Below are 15,305 nucleotides of genomic sequence, written 5' to 3'. Positions count from 1 at the left end.
TCCAAAGGATGCAAATATAGTGATTCAAAGGGGCACCTGCACCCCCATGTTCTTAGCAGCAATGTCCACAATAGCCAAACTGTGGAAAGAGCCCAGATGTCCATCGACAGATGAATGGATAAAGATCAAAGAAACAGAACAGATGAGCATAGGGGAAGGGAAGGAAAAATAAAGTAAGATAAAAACAGAGAGGGAGACAAACCATAAGAGACTCCTACTCTAAGAAACAAACTGAGGGTTGCTGGAGGGGGAGGTGTGTCGGGGGATAGGGTAACAGGGTTATGGGGATTAAGGAGGGCATGTGATGTAATGAGCACTGGGCATTATATGCAACTGATAAATCACTAAATTCTACCTCTGGAACTAATAATACCCTATGTGCTAGCTAAATCGATTTTAAATCAAAAATTTTTTAAATGAGTTCTTAAACTAATGAAAGTTTTTCCTTTAGGACAATTTGGATAACCAAATTCTAGAAGGTTGGAGAAAAGTGAAATGGTGAGGAGCATACACGGCTTGTTGAGTCAGGCTGCCTAATCTCATTGCCATTGCCAGTGGAGGCCCTTAGATGTGCTTCTCAACAACTGTGTACGTGATTTCTTCTTTGGTGAAACAGGGATAACAGTACCTAATTCCTGAGATGATCATGAAGATTAAAAGAGAAATGCGTGAAAAGTACCTTGTACTTGCACTTGGCACATAGTAAGCACACAGTAAATGTCATCTGTTCCTAATAACACCCCATGGTGCTTGACACAGTGAAAGCACTCCGTTAGTGGTAGCTATGACTATATCAAAAGTTAAAATTATTCTTGAGAGATCTTTTGGTTCATGCCTTTCTTTCAAGAGATATAAAACTTTAATCTCCACACTAAAAAAAAAAAAAGAAAAAAAAGTTTACACACCCAGACGATCTGTGACAACCATCAACCAGATGAAGGAAACAGAGAAGCTTGAACTTCCATGTTTCCAGCACCTTCCACACGTTAAGCTTTGAGCTTCCATTGTGTGTTCATTCACCAAGAATGTAAACCCTGTGAAGCCAGGGGCTTTGCCTGATTTATACGATAAAGATGAAGAAAATCACAAGTTGTCTGGGGAGAATAAGAATCAAGCTCCTAGCTATGAAGCCCTGTTGGAGCGGACAGTGGGGTTGAGTCTTAGAGAGAAAAGTAAGCAAGTGAGAAAAGTATTGTGTGTATGCACTGCTCTACTTTGCTTTTTAAAAAAAATCCTGAATCACCAAATCCTCCCTTTACCCATACCCTGGGGAGATATGAGCAAGCCACAAACATTAACATTGAAGACCATTTTTTATTAGTATATCTTTACCTCTGCACCAAGGGGGAAATATATTTATTCCAAGCCTTTAAAAAAAGTGTTTGATTCGAAGCCTTGATGAAATGCTACTCGTTCCTCCATGAGTAACCAGTTTTGATAATCCTCCCCAAGAGATCAAGCCATGTCTGAGTACAATGATGGCCATATTCTAGATTTAACTGACCGCATAGATGCATTGCGTGCAAGCAAGAAAGGCTTCCCATCCTGACTTGGAGAAGTGGGATGTTTATGACCTGTTTATAAAAGTCTGCATAAAATATAGCTTCAGAGTCTTGTCTGTGAGTAGGCTACCTGGAGTCAAGTGTGTCTTTTAAAATATGATGCATCACTTGCAAGAATGGTTTCTTAGTGTCTTGCCCTCCCCAAACTCATGGTTCTCCCATAAATAACGATGTGAGGTGACGGCTTGACCACTGCTTTCATTGTGCCCCCACCTATACAGGATGTCTTCCCTGGTGGATTTTTGTTAAGAAACAAAATACAACTTTTATTGAGATCAATAAAAGATTAAGGTGACAAAGTGATTTATTGACTATAGAGAAGGCTCATTTTTCCCTCACAACTGCAATAGCTACCAGAAAGGATGTTTTTTTACCCTGGGTCTTCAGGAAAATTGTGAGAAGCTTAGGCTCATTTATCAAATCAAAAGAGAATGATTAAAAACCATAAGGAAACAGACGAAGAACACACATGAGCAAAACTTGGCCGATCATGGGTTGTTTTGCTGAAATACCAGGTCCCGGAGTATGGGGGTGGGGGGAGAGGCAATCCAGTGGGCGGGGGTGTTTCGTAGAATGAAATTCTATAGGACGTGGGGAGCAAAGGGTCAGAACTGCTCAGGCAGAGGTCAGAGCAAGGAAAGAACTTCACGTTGAGAAATAAGAAATCAGAGGGGGATCCCTGGGTGTCTCAGCGGTTCTGGTTTAGCACCAGCTTCTGGTTTAGCACCTGCTTTTGGCCCAAGGCATGATCCTGGAGTCCTGGGATCGAGTCCCGGATTGGGGTCCCTGCATGGAGCCTGCTTCTCTCTCTGCCTGTGTCTCTGCCTCTCTCCCTCTCTGTGTGTCTCTCATGAATAAATAAATAAATAAATATTTTTAAAAAGAGGGAGAAATAAGAAATCAGAGAGCCATGGAATCTGTCCTTAACTGTGGCAAGGGACAACCAAGATGCCAGCAGGCTGGGAGGCTCACCCCATGCTCCATATGGACCAGATGCTTCAAGTTTTTTAAAGGTCTTATTTATTTATTCATGAAAGACACAGAGAGAGAGAGAGAGGCAGAGACACAGGCAGAGGGAGAAGCAGGCTCCCTGCGGAGAGCCCAACATGGGACTCGATCCCAGGACCCCAGGATCACACCCTGAGCTGAAGGCAGATGCTCAAGTGCTGAGCCACCCAGGCGTCCCCAGATGCTTCAGTTTTGCAAACACCCTCTGTACCGTGTCCCCACACTGTCCCCTCTGCCAGGAAAGTCTCAGCACCTGACCCCCTTCCCTTCCTGAAAGCCCGTGCCCTCATCCCTCAAGGCGATCTCAAATACCTCCCTCTGCTGCAGTTCTCCCAAGTAGAAGAAGAAGCCCCATCCATGGAGCCTCTACTATGCGCCAGGCACAACGCAGAGCACTTCACATGCTAACACTTTCCGCGCCGTGAAGGAGTTTCATGAACCGTGTTTAGGCCTGAGTTCCCTGCGCATCACACACGGCTGGCATTTAGCAAGTATTTTCAACCAATGAATGCATGAGATCCTCAGAACAGTCCTGTGACGCGTAGCTCTTCCGAGCCCCATTTCACAGAAAGGTAAACTGGAACGTCCAGAACTTCATGCAGCACCTAGGCACGATGACTTTGGAGCCTCCTCTCTCTCTCTCCCCTGTCTCCTGCTGTGGACAGCAGCCCCACTACCCACATCCCAGCCCACCCCCCAAATCCAGTCCCATGGCACAAGAGGAGGAAAAATAACCTCTGAGACAATAGGCAGAGTCAAAATCAGAGGTGTTTATGGTACAGAAGGTAAATCCTGACTTCAGGGTCGCTCTTAAAGAAAATTAGGTCTTACGCTGCTCTTAACGGAAAATCACCCCATGAAACTCTCTGCCCTTTACGGCCTCTGAGACTCACAGTACCTTCTCAAAGTGGGGGGATGGAGGAGATTGCAGGGCTTCTGGTTGGGCAGTCATTGTGACTTCTCCATTAACTCTATAATGAGTCGGTTCTAAATTCTGTCATTAGGAAGCCCAGTAGCACCGTCAGCCTCTGTATCAGCGTTGCCATGAGCACCCCCTTCGAGAAATCTGAACTTGCCAAGCATTGATTTTTTTTTTTTAAGTAAGCCAACACAATTTCACTTCTAGGAATTCATCCCACAGATATACTTGCATCTGTCAGAACTGGTGCCTGCACTGCGTTGTCCGTTGCCGTCAGGTCTATGAGAGCAAAATAGCAGAAACTACCCAAAAGTCCACCACTGGGGGACTAGATGAACAGTACGTGCAGATGCGTACAATTTCATAATAAGCGGGCATTTAAAAGATTGGAGCTTGGGCACCTGGGTGGCTCAGTGGTTGAGCGTCTGCCTTCGGCTCAGGTCATGAGACTGAAGACCCAGGATCGAGTCCCACATCGGGCTCCCTCCGTGGAGCCTGCTTCTCCCTCTGCCTGTGTCTCTGCCTCTCTCTCTCTCTGTCTCTCATGAATAAATAAAATCTTTTTTAAAAATAAGAAAAAAATAAAAGACTGGAGCTATTCTTCATGTCCCGATGTGAAAGGTGTGCCAAGATAGTATGTAAAGAAAAAAGGATGAGAAACAGCCTGTATGTGATGTGTTGCTACGGATACAGACACATGTCTAGAGAGAGAGAGAAACACGGCCTGCCGCAGGGACAGACATAAGGACAGAGAAGAGGCAGAGATGGAGACACACGTACACGCAGATGTTTGTTTATATAAAAACATCTCTGGAAGGATACAGGATAATCAGTTGCAGTAGTTGCTTCCTGGGAGTGAAAATGGAAAAGGATAGTGGTAGGAAAGAAAATTTTCTCTCATATCTTTTAAATTGTGTATGACATGCGTGTGCTGCCATGTATCTGTCACTCAGCCAATGTGAGCTCAGTGTCTACCGCGTGCCGAGGACACAGTGGTAATCACCAGCCAGCAGTCCCTGTGCCCCTGCCGGCAGGGGGATCGAAAATGAACAAGATAAATAAATAAAATCTATAGTCATCGATGCCCATTGTAAGTGCTAAGGCGGGTGGGAGGGGGTAATAGAGTCATGGGCTGTGAACTGGGGGAGAGCAAATAAAATTTCAGGACAGGTTAGGGTAGAGGAAAGGAAGGGAGGAGAGAGCTGGCCGGGCAGGTGCAGGAGAGACAGCCCAGCTGACAGAGGAGCTGCGAGCATGGCGTGTTCGCGTTCCAGGCGTGTCTGAGGATGAGTGAGATGAGCACAGCCTGCACAAGCAGGGGGGAAAGCAAGGGCTAATGAGGCCAGAGGTGGCAGCGGGTCAGGCCATCTGGGTCTTGCAGGCTGGAGTCTGGCTTTTTCTCTGGGTGAGATGGGAGCCATTGAGGGCTTGGAGGAAAAAAAGCGATGTGACCAGACTTAATGCCTCCATGTTCACAATCTCTCTGGCTCCTGCATGGAGGAGTGATGCCGGGCAGACTGCAGCGCTAAGGCAACGACTTCAGGAAGCTGTTGCAACACCCAGGAGAGGTAACCCTGGTGGGCAGCATGGCGGTAGCGGTGGGCAGAGGCCTGGTTGGACTCCGGGCACATGCTGGAGAGCTGGAAGGCTCAGGTGACATCTGAGAACAACATCTGAGAACAACAGGTAACTCTGCTTCCTTCCAGGGTGTTAGCATGCTGCACACAGGGCCGAGGGTAGGAGCCACCTGGAGAGGCCCCACCAGCCAAGCATCAGGGGCAGTACCAGGATGGCTCCTGTGGCCATGACAGTCCAAGCCAATCATTCTCCCCCAGCTCAGAAACTAATGGTCTGCCTCTGTCCACCAAAGAAGAGGGATAATGTGGAAAAAAGAAAGGATTCACGGGAGAGGGACAGCCACACACTAAATCCATGCACCAGCACAGCCCCTGGATACAGCCAATGATAGGCACAAACAGATCCGCAGATCCACCAGCTTAGAGACCCAAAGACAGGCAGAGGGACATCAGCCATTAGCACAGACAGACATGCAGACACCAAGACACTGTGCAAAAGCACGTGTACTGAGAACCAAATGAGCACAGGCAGGACACGATGTGTGACACATATACAGAAATACAGGGACACCTGGGTGGCTCAGAGGTTGAGCAGCTGCCTTCGGCCCAGGGTGTGATCCCGGAGTCCCAGGATCGAGTCTCACATCGGTCTCCCTGCATGGAGCCTGCTTCTCCCTCTGCCTATGTCTCTGCCTCTCTCTCTCTCTCTCTCTCTCTCTCTCTGTGTGTGTGTCTCTCATGAATAAATAGATAAAATCTTAAAAAAAAAAAAGAAATACAGACACCATGGGATACATATGATGCAGACGTGCACAGAACCAAAGATACACACGTGTGCATGTGGCACATGTGCACACACACAGGCATGTGCATACACACACACACACGCACCAGTGCAATGACTAAAAACTAAACTTCAACCAGGAATTAGGACGGAAAACGTAACAAAGGATGATGGTGAGAATTCTATCAGCCCCCAGTGGTCCCCAGCAATGATCCTACGTGGATCTCTATCTGATGCAATTTGCTCTGCACGTAAGCAGTTCTGATTTAGATGATAGATAGAAACCATTTATACAGTTAAACACGGTAGGGGTCTAAACGCTGTTCCCCGCAGAACACCAGATGTGAATAGATGAACATTTGATTGTCCTCACGCCTGTTTCTGACAAGCTAACAGATAAGAAACCATCCCACTGAATTCCCAGAAAACTGGAGACCACGAATACAGATAGCAACACACAGGAAGAGCTAGGATTTATTAAGGCAGATTTCTAAATATTAAAGAGATGGCAGCTGGCCGCGCTTTCCTCAGCAGACTTTGTAGGCGGGATATCACTTGATAACCAAGATGAATGAGCAGAGCTCTGCGAGAGAGTGTGCAGGGCCCAGAGGAGTGAGAATGACCTCACGCAGGCAGTAAACAGCACCGTGTGTGCCCCTGGACACTGGGGTTTGGACCCAGGAGGTCCCCCTGTCTAAAATCGTCTCTTCCTTATGGCTGCCTGAAAATTCCACCAGGGACTTTCGGAGTTCTCCAAAATGCTTTATCAAAATACGAATGCACACCTGAAAAGATGCTCACCATCACTCGTCATCGGGGAAATGCAAATCCAAACCACAAGGGAATGGAGAAATTTGAACCCTTGAGCATGGCTGGTGGGAATGGGAAAATCACGCAGTCACTGTGGAAGATGGTACTGCAGTCCCTCAAAAGCCACAGAGTTCCCCTATGATCTGACAATTCCACGTCTGGGTATACACCCAGAAGTCAAGACAGGGACTCAAACAGGTATTTGCACACCTGTGAGCATAACAGCATGATTCACAAGAGCCAAAAGGTAAAAACAGCCTACCCAATGTCCCTCGACAGACTAGTGGATAAACAAAATGTAGCGTGTATGTATATACAACAGAATCTTATTCAGGTTAAAAAGGAAAGTGATTCTGACACATGCTACACCGCAGATGAACCCTAAAGAAGTGATGTTGAGCGACGCATTGGCCAGTCACAAAGGGACAAATCCTGGATGACTCTGCTCATATGAGGCACCTCAAGTCTCAGATTCAGAGACATAAAGTAGAAGGGTGGGTGTCGGGGCTTGGGGTGGAGAATCAAAGTTCACGTTTAATGGGGACAGGGTGTCAGTTGGGGACAATGCAAAGAGTTCTGGAGACGGTGGCAGTGATGGTTGCAGGACAATGTGAGTGTACTTAATGCCGCAGAACTCTACATTTGAAAATGGTTGCAATTGGGCAGCCCGGGTGGCTCAGCGGTTTAGCACCACCTTCAGCCCAGGGCGTGATCCTAGAGATCCGGGATCAAGTCCCACATCGGGCTCCCTGCATGGAGCCTGCTTCTCCCTCTGCCTGTGTCTCTGTCTCTCTCTCTCTCTCTGTGTCTCTCATGAATAAATAAATAAAATCTTTAAAAAAAAAAAGAAAAGAAAAGAAAAAGAAAATGGTTGCAATAGAAAACTTCGCACGATGTGTATTTTCCTGCGCTCATCCCCAGAGACATGCATTATGAATTAATGCATGCAAATACTTCCTATCAATGGAGTCACAAGGATTAGTCTGCAGCCTGCGGAAAGCAAGATCCCCCAGGAGGGAAGGAGGGATATCTTAGCAATGTCATCACAGAGAAGTACGTGCAATGATAGAGGACATCTGATATCATTGTGACCGCCCCTCAGGCTTCTCTTCTCTCCTCATCAGAGCTGGTCTATCCTATGCTTTGATGCCTCCCAACCATCTGCACCCAACTGAGGTGACACCAGCAAGACTCTTCTATTCCTGCTGTTCCATCTCAACAAGATCCTAAATCCAGAAAGGGCAAAGGAAGCGAAGAGGCAACCTAAGGTAGCCCAGACATCTACATAGTCTAAAGAACACCCAACACTTGTGCATCCTTTTTGCACAAATATATAAAGTATTTTATATATATTCCATATAGTCACAGCAGCTAGATGGGCCACTGTCCTCATTTTGTCGATAAGGAGAGCAGAACAGAGGCAATTTTTAAAATTTTTCCCCCAGTCATGCAGCTAGCAAGTGGCAGAGGCAGGACTCGAGCCCGAGAACATCCACCCCCAGAACTCCAAAGTCCGTGCCATCAGCCAGCCGCCCTGATTCCCCAAAGAGGGGGCAATCTGTGGGAGAGTTCTAGCACTTGTAGATACACAATTATATATTGGTCTGGGTAAAACAACTCCAACCACGTAAAAAGTCAATGTCATTTGCTTGGTGCTAGAACCATAGCAGTGCTTCTCCACGGAGGGAGAGTTTGCTCTCCTCCCCACGGAGCACTTGACAATATCTGGAGAGGGTAGAGGCCAGAGAGGCCACTAAACATTCTAACCCCTCCCCTCAACAAAGAATTACGTGGCTCAAAATGTCAACAGTGCCGAGGTCAGGAGGCCCTGAGGCCTATCACATCATCGCTGTGGGGGAACGTGGGGGCGCCTCTCCCTCCATCCCTGCCTTTGTCTTCCCCCTCCCTCATTGTCTGCTCCTGGGGCATCTGTGCACCTGCCCTAAAAGCAAAACAGCCACTCACTCTAATTCATTGAACGTTTACTTAGGACTTGCAATGTCGGGACACCAGGGTGACTCAGATGGTTAAGTGTCAGCTCTGGTCATGATCTCCAGGTCTTGGGATCAAGCCCCACATGGGGATCCTGGCTCAGCAGAGAGCCTGATTCTCCCTCTGTCTCTCCCCCTGCTCATGCTCTTTCTCTCTCTCTACCTCTCTCTCTGTCTCTCTGACTCAAATGAATAAATAAAATCATTTTAAAAATTAGAAAATAAAAAAGGACTTGTGACATCCTAAGTGCTCATCAGAGCTTCTGATCAAGCTTGTGCAGAGTGGGCAGGCAGGAAGCCATGGCCGAGAAGAAAGTCTATGTGGAAGGGGAAGACCGATGTATTCTGAAAACGTGGGATTGGTAGGCACCATTTTCCAAGCCATGGAAATTCTGCAGACACCATAATAACTATCAGTGTGTCCTGCAGGTGTATGTTAGGGCCCCTAAGCAAGGTGACTCTGACCAGATTGGCTTGGAGACTCAAGCTTAGGGAGCATGGTGGACATGTGCTAAGGTGATCCCCACATGATGCCCACCACCCGGCACTCACACCCTAGTATAAACAACTTCTTCTGTATGGCTAAGACTGCATCTTGCTTCTTGACAAGAGTGTGGCTCTGGTGACAGGCCACCCCAGCCACCGCTGTAGAACTGTGTGTAACACTCCATTTTGCTCACCAACGCCCCCCACCAGCCCCACCCCAGAGACTCTTCTTTCGGGTTTCATGGAGTTCATGGCCAAGTCGGAGAAGTTCCTGTGGAAGACACCTCGGGTCAGGAGCCAAGGGTGGCTTCCCGCCAACGGCCAGCAAGAAACCAACAGACACAAAGGAACTCGAGCTCCAGTACCAAGGAACTGAATGCCACCAACGAGCACATATCCGGAGAAAGGACCCCTTTCCCCGCTGAGCCCACAACCTGACTGACCTCCCCGCTGCAGCCCCACCAGCTCCAGAGCAAAGGACCCCCGGCCTTGCTCCTGCCTCCCCGAGGGATCTGGAGAGGGCTTTAAGCCTCTACACTTAGAGATTCATTTGTTCTGCAGCTGTAGAGAGCCGACGCAGGAAGACGAGATTCCCAAGGTGCCTCTCTGTGCCCTGTCATCCCAGCTTCAGTCTGCAGAACCTTCCAGCAACAGAGACATCTTCCTCAGCTCTGCACTCAGCAGGGGGAGCAGCCGGGGAGCCACCACCCCAGCCCAGGCACCCAAGATTTACGAAGGGCCCTGCCTTCCATTAGGCAGCGGGAAGGGGCTGGGCGTCTCTGCTCAGCTTTAGAAGTCCATTTGTTTCCATTCCTTGTCAGCAGTTTGCATAAGTGAGTGGTTTTATTTCTTGGGAGCGAGGAGGAAAAAACGCACGAGTTACCCCAGCAGTGGGAGATTTGTCAAATAAAGCTTTTAATAATGGGGCTGTTTGACAGTTTTATAGTTCTTCAACTTCCCGGCCATTTGAAGGTGGTAGGTTTTCAATAAAAATTAAGTCCTTTTCCAAGAGAAACTCGGTCCCCTGTTATTTTAAAACAACTAGTCCAGGGTGCACTGAAGCACCTTAATTCCACTACCGAAAGTAAATCTCCCTCCTTTTCCGTATTAATAACTCGGGCAATCCATCAGCCTAAGACGGACTGTGAGCTTTTTGCACCAGTATATCCAGGTGGCCTGATGAACCACATCCGTAACTAGACTTGCTGGGTGATCATTAGGCTGTTCCTGAAAATAAATGGCCTGGCCTTCTCCGTGGCTTACTTAAGTACACCAGGAGGGACTGGGGGCCTGGACTTCATTCTTTCACCTCCCCGGACCCTTCCAAAGTTCTTCTGGGTCAAAGGAAGTGTCTAGGAGCCTAGCCTACGAGGAGGGAGGTTGATCATGGGAAGGACCCAGGGTAGGAAGACCTTGGTTCTAGAACCAGCTCCATCACCCCTACTTGTGAGACCCTGGGTTCATCCCCTGACTTCTCTCAGATTTTCAGGTTCTCCATTTGTCAGTGGAGGAGAGCCTGGCCTCGGGAGTCAGAATTCTGGGGCTCAGATCCCGACCCCAGGAGTGTATCTAATCCCTCTGATCGCCCTCCTACAAAAAAATGTGATGATAGTTTCTAGCAGCTCTTAGAGGCCCAGAAAGTTTCGTCTCTGGAAGCTACTGAGCCAGGCTCTCACGCGGTGCTCATGCAATGTACACTGTCCTATTACTGTTATGACGCATTATTCCGGAGAGTGTCATTGCCGTCCAGTCAAGAAAAAGCTTGTGAAGCTCTTGCTTTGCCAAGACCCACTCTTTCTGCCCCTATCAGAGAGAGCATCTGATGGCTCCTGGCTGGGGCCCATGTTTCCATACAATAAATGGCATCTCTGAACACAGTGATGCTCCAAATCCAGGACAAACAGCCACAGACACAGTTGGCACTGAAGATACAGACTCAACAGTGGGGAAGGTTAGCAAAAGGATGATTGCTTCTCATTACAAGACCTACAGCATGTGGCAAGACACAGGTATCTACTACTTTGATTAGAACCGTGCTTTTTAATTTTTTTTAAAGATTTTATTTATTTATTCATGAGACACAGAGAGAGAGAGGTAGAGACACAGGCAGAGGGAGAAGCAGGATCCCCATTGGGAGCCTGATATGGGACTTGATCCCAGGACCTCAGGATCATGCCCTGAGCCAAAGGCAGACCCTCAACCACTGAGCCACCCAGGTGCCCCAGAACCACGCTTTTCACTATAAATGCCAAACAAATGAGTTAAAGCGTATGTGCCTTAAGGCACTAGAGAGATGCTGGCTGTTACTCAGGTTGACTCCAGGCCTGGGCCTCATGTGCATCTCTCCCCAAGCATGAGCCTCTCCTCATCTTCTAGAGCTGCAGCACCAGAACCATCAGCGACCACACAGCACTTCCCCAGGCCCAGTTTCTAGGAAGTAAGTATGTTCGAGTCCTTTCTTCTCCAAGGTCCCAAAGGTACCACCCACTGCAGGCTCTGGAGCCTCTGACTCCTACTCCTCACTGGAAGCTCCAAGACCACAGGTCCCACCCAGACTCCACCAGTGCTGATGTTCCAGGTCCTGCGAACCTTCCAGATACCAGGATGTCCTCCCCACTAATGCTCATCTACCTACAATCTATTGTCCCCAGAGCCTCTCCCTTACCGAGCATGAAGCCTCTGTGTCCTACAGCATCCAGAGCCTTCCAATGAATCCCCATCCCCTCCCAACTACTCCTACCACCAGTATCAATTATTGCCATCAGCATCTTAATCTTCCATATCATCTCCACCATCATCCTCATCGTCAATCACGCCCCTTAATAAGTCAGAAATCCCACCCCCACCACGCATCCCTCTATAGACGCTCAGCAACCATCTATCATCTTGCTTCAATGAATTCAGGTGTTACAAGTGCGTTCCATCCTCAGCCCTTGTCTTTCAAGCTTGAAAATGTGCAATCTCCATGGTCTGTCTTCTATTAAAATAACTTTCTTGCATTTAAGCCACTCAGTCTCGGACATGTTTGAAACAGGTGACCCTTTGGCAAGCATCTTTCTGACCTGAACCCGTCCCTCCTCCGAGTAGCCACAATCCCCGCTTGCTGGTTTCCTGGCCATTTCCCCTCCAACCCCCACTATCTGCCCACAAGTTCGCTCTGCCCACGGTCTCCACTCTGGCAGCCTCAGCAGCTCTGGCAGGGGGACCTGCTTGGAACAATATGGCTCCATTATGATCGCTCTCTGTCATTCTTTCCTAGAATTTAATTGGATTTTCTCTTCCCTTTGTTAGTCGAAATCACATAATAAAAATCTCCCCGAGTGCAATCACTTTTCATTGGCACTGTTCCAACCCGTGTCATGATGAGGCTTGATAGAAAAGGGGCTCTCTCCTACTCCACATAGGAAATAAATATTTGACTTGCAACGGAGACTTTATTTATGGACTGGATTAACTCCTACAACTCCCTGGAGGGGAAGCGAAGAGGAGGCTTCCAACTCCCCACTCACGGTGGAGGTCATTCATCAGTGGCTTTCACAAAGGAATCCTGCCCGTGAAATTGTTTGGGGATTCCAGCAGGGAAGACTTGCCCAAAGTGTAGTCCACAAAGTACCTAGATCAGAATTTCCCAGAGGGCCTGATGAAAATTCAGATTCCTACACCCAAACCTCAGGCCTGGTAGGTCCAAATCTCTAGTGGCTCCAACCTGAGAGTCTATCATTTTGAACAAAAAGGCCATGGCTTCCAAATTTCACTGTGCATCAGTTAGGCTACTGGGGGTGAGGAAGGGGGAGGCCCCAAGGTAGATATTTGTTGGGTGGAATAAAGAAGAGGACACACTTGTACTCATCAGACACTGGGTTATAGCACCGTAAGCAGGCAGGAAGACATTTCTCTGCTCCCACCTGGATAACCACCCTCTATGAAATCTACCTTTGTTTCTCTCCTGTCATCACTATACTCCAGACCCTGTGTCTTGAGGGTGAATATTTTTTAAGATTTTTATTTATTTATTCATGAGAGACAGAGAGAGAGAGAGAGAGAGAGAAAGAGAAAGAGAGGCAGAGACACAGGCAGAGGGAGAAGCAGGCTGCCAGAGGGAAGCCCGATGTGGGACTCAGTCCCAGGACCCCGGGATCACAACCTGAGCCAAAGGCAGACACTCAACCACAGAGCAACCCAGGAGCCCCGGATGGGTGAATTTTGAAAGAACTTCTACACTGTGTGGAAGCCTTCTCAAAAGTTAGACTCAGATGCAGGGAAAAGATATAGTGGTTCGGGTTTTTTAAATATATATTTATGTTATATATACATGTACACACAGACACACACAGACACACACATCCCTGTATATAAATACAAACATTGGTTCTGAAATATTTAAGCAATCAATATTGTAGATTGATATTGATGTGCAAAGTCGTTAATTATGCATCACTTCAGCCATGATTCATGTTGATCCAAGGCCAAAAGGTACCCCGCATTTTCAAATAGAAGAAACTACTCCTGCAGAAATCAGGTCTAGCGGCAGAAACCACAGGATAGAAAGTTGGTGAAAACTCCTCATAATGAGCCAGTTGGGATGCCTGGGTGGCTCAGTGGTTGACCATCTGCCTTGGGCTCAGGTCATGATCCCGAGGTCCTGGGATCAAGTCCTACATCGGGCTCCCTACATGGAGCCTGCTTCTCCCTCTGCCTGTGTCTCTGCCTCTCTTTCTCTTTCTCTCTCTCTCTCTCTCTTTCTGTCTCTCATGAATCGATAAATAAAATCTTAAAAAAAAAAAAAAAAAAAACGAATGACCCAGAGTCCTTAAAGTCCTGAAAGAGAAAAAAAAAATTGTCCTTTTCAAATAATTAGATATTCTCCAGGACCATCTTTAGGGCCTTGTAGGTGTATTCGTGGTATAATCTGAGAAATCCTGGTGAGCGCTCCTGCCTTCCCTGGTTGGCTCTGAAATGCTTGATGGGGTCAGATTCAAGTGGGCTTCCACATCTGACAAAATTCAGCCGTAGAATGTTCTCTCCAGAGGTACCATGAAAATAATGCTTTAATTAAAATCAAGAATGTGGCTTTTTTCTTAGTCACTTCTTTTTTTTATTATTATTTAATTCTAGTTAGTTAACCTACAGTGTTACATTGGCTTCAGGTGTACAATATAGTGAGTCGTCACTTCCATCCATCACCCAGTGCTCCTCCTCACGACAAGTGCGCTTCCCCCATCCCCATCACCTGCTTCCCCCATCCCCCACCCACCTCCCCTCTGGGGACCCTCAGTGTGTTCTCTAGAATTATGAGTCCGTTTCTCGTGTTGTCTTTTTTTTCTCCCTTTGTCCATTTCTTTTGTTTCTTTAACTCTACATATGAGCGAAATCATATGGTATTTCTTTTCTCTGACTGACTTACTGCACTTAGCATTATACTCTAGCTCCATCCATATCATTGTAAATGGCAAGATTTCATTCTTTTTATGGCTGAATAGTATTCCATCATATATATATGTATATATATATATATATATATATATATATATATATATATATACCACATCTTCTTTATCCATTCATCAGTTGATGGACACTTGGGCTGCTTCCATAATTTGGCGGTTGTAGATAATACTGCTATAAATATTGGGATGCATGTTTCCCTCTGAATGAGTGTTCTTGTATTTGGCGGGTAAACACCCAGTAGTGCAATTACTGGGTAGTAATAAACTTCAGGGCTAGGCCTTCCTTGGGGAGTAAAAAATTAGAAATATTTTATGGCTTTGGATGCATGCGTCCTTAGCTTCCCAAGAGAGTGTCATACCACTTGTAGATTTCTACTGCTATTATAAGAAAGTACCACAAATTTAGTGGCTTAAAGACACAAATTTAGTATCTCACATTTCTATAGACAGCCAGCATGAGTCTCACAGAACTAAAATCAAGGTGTTGACAGGGCTGCATTCCTTCCAGAGGTTCTAAGGAAAAATATGGGGTTTTTTGTTTTTGTCTTTGTTTCTGTTTTGTTTGTTTTTTTGTTTTGTTTTTGCTTTTTTACAGCTCCTAGAGGCCACCCATGTTCCATGGCTGGTGGCCACTACCTCCTTTCATCTTCAACACCTGCTGGACCTTCACTCTTGTCTTTCTCAGACCCTCCTCTCCTGCTTTTCTCTTTCAATTTTAAGG

The sequence above is a fragment of the Canis lupus genome, chromosome 6 (genome assembly GCF_003254725.2).
Source record: "Canis lupus dingo isolate Sandy chromosome 6, ASM325472v2, whole genome shotgun sequence".
NCBI lineage: Eukaryota > Metazoa > Chordata > Mammalia > Carnivora > Canidae > Canis > Canis lupus.
The sequence above is the reverse complement of the archived record's forward strand: the minus strand, read 5'-3'. Positions refer to the sequence as shown.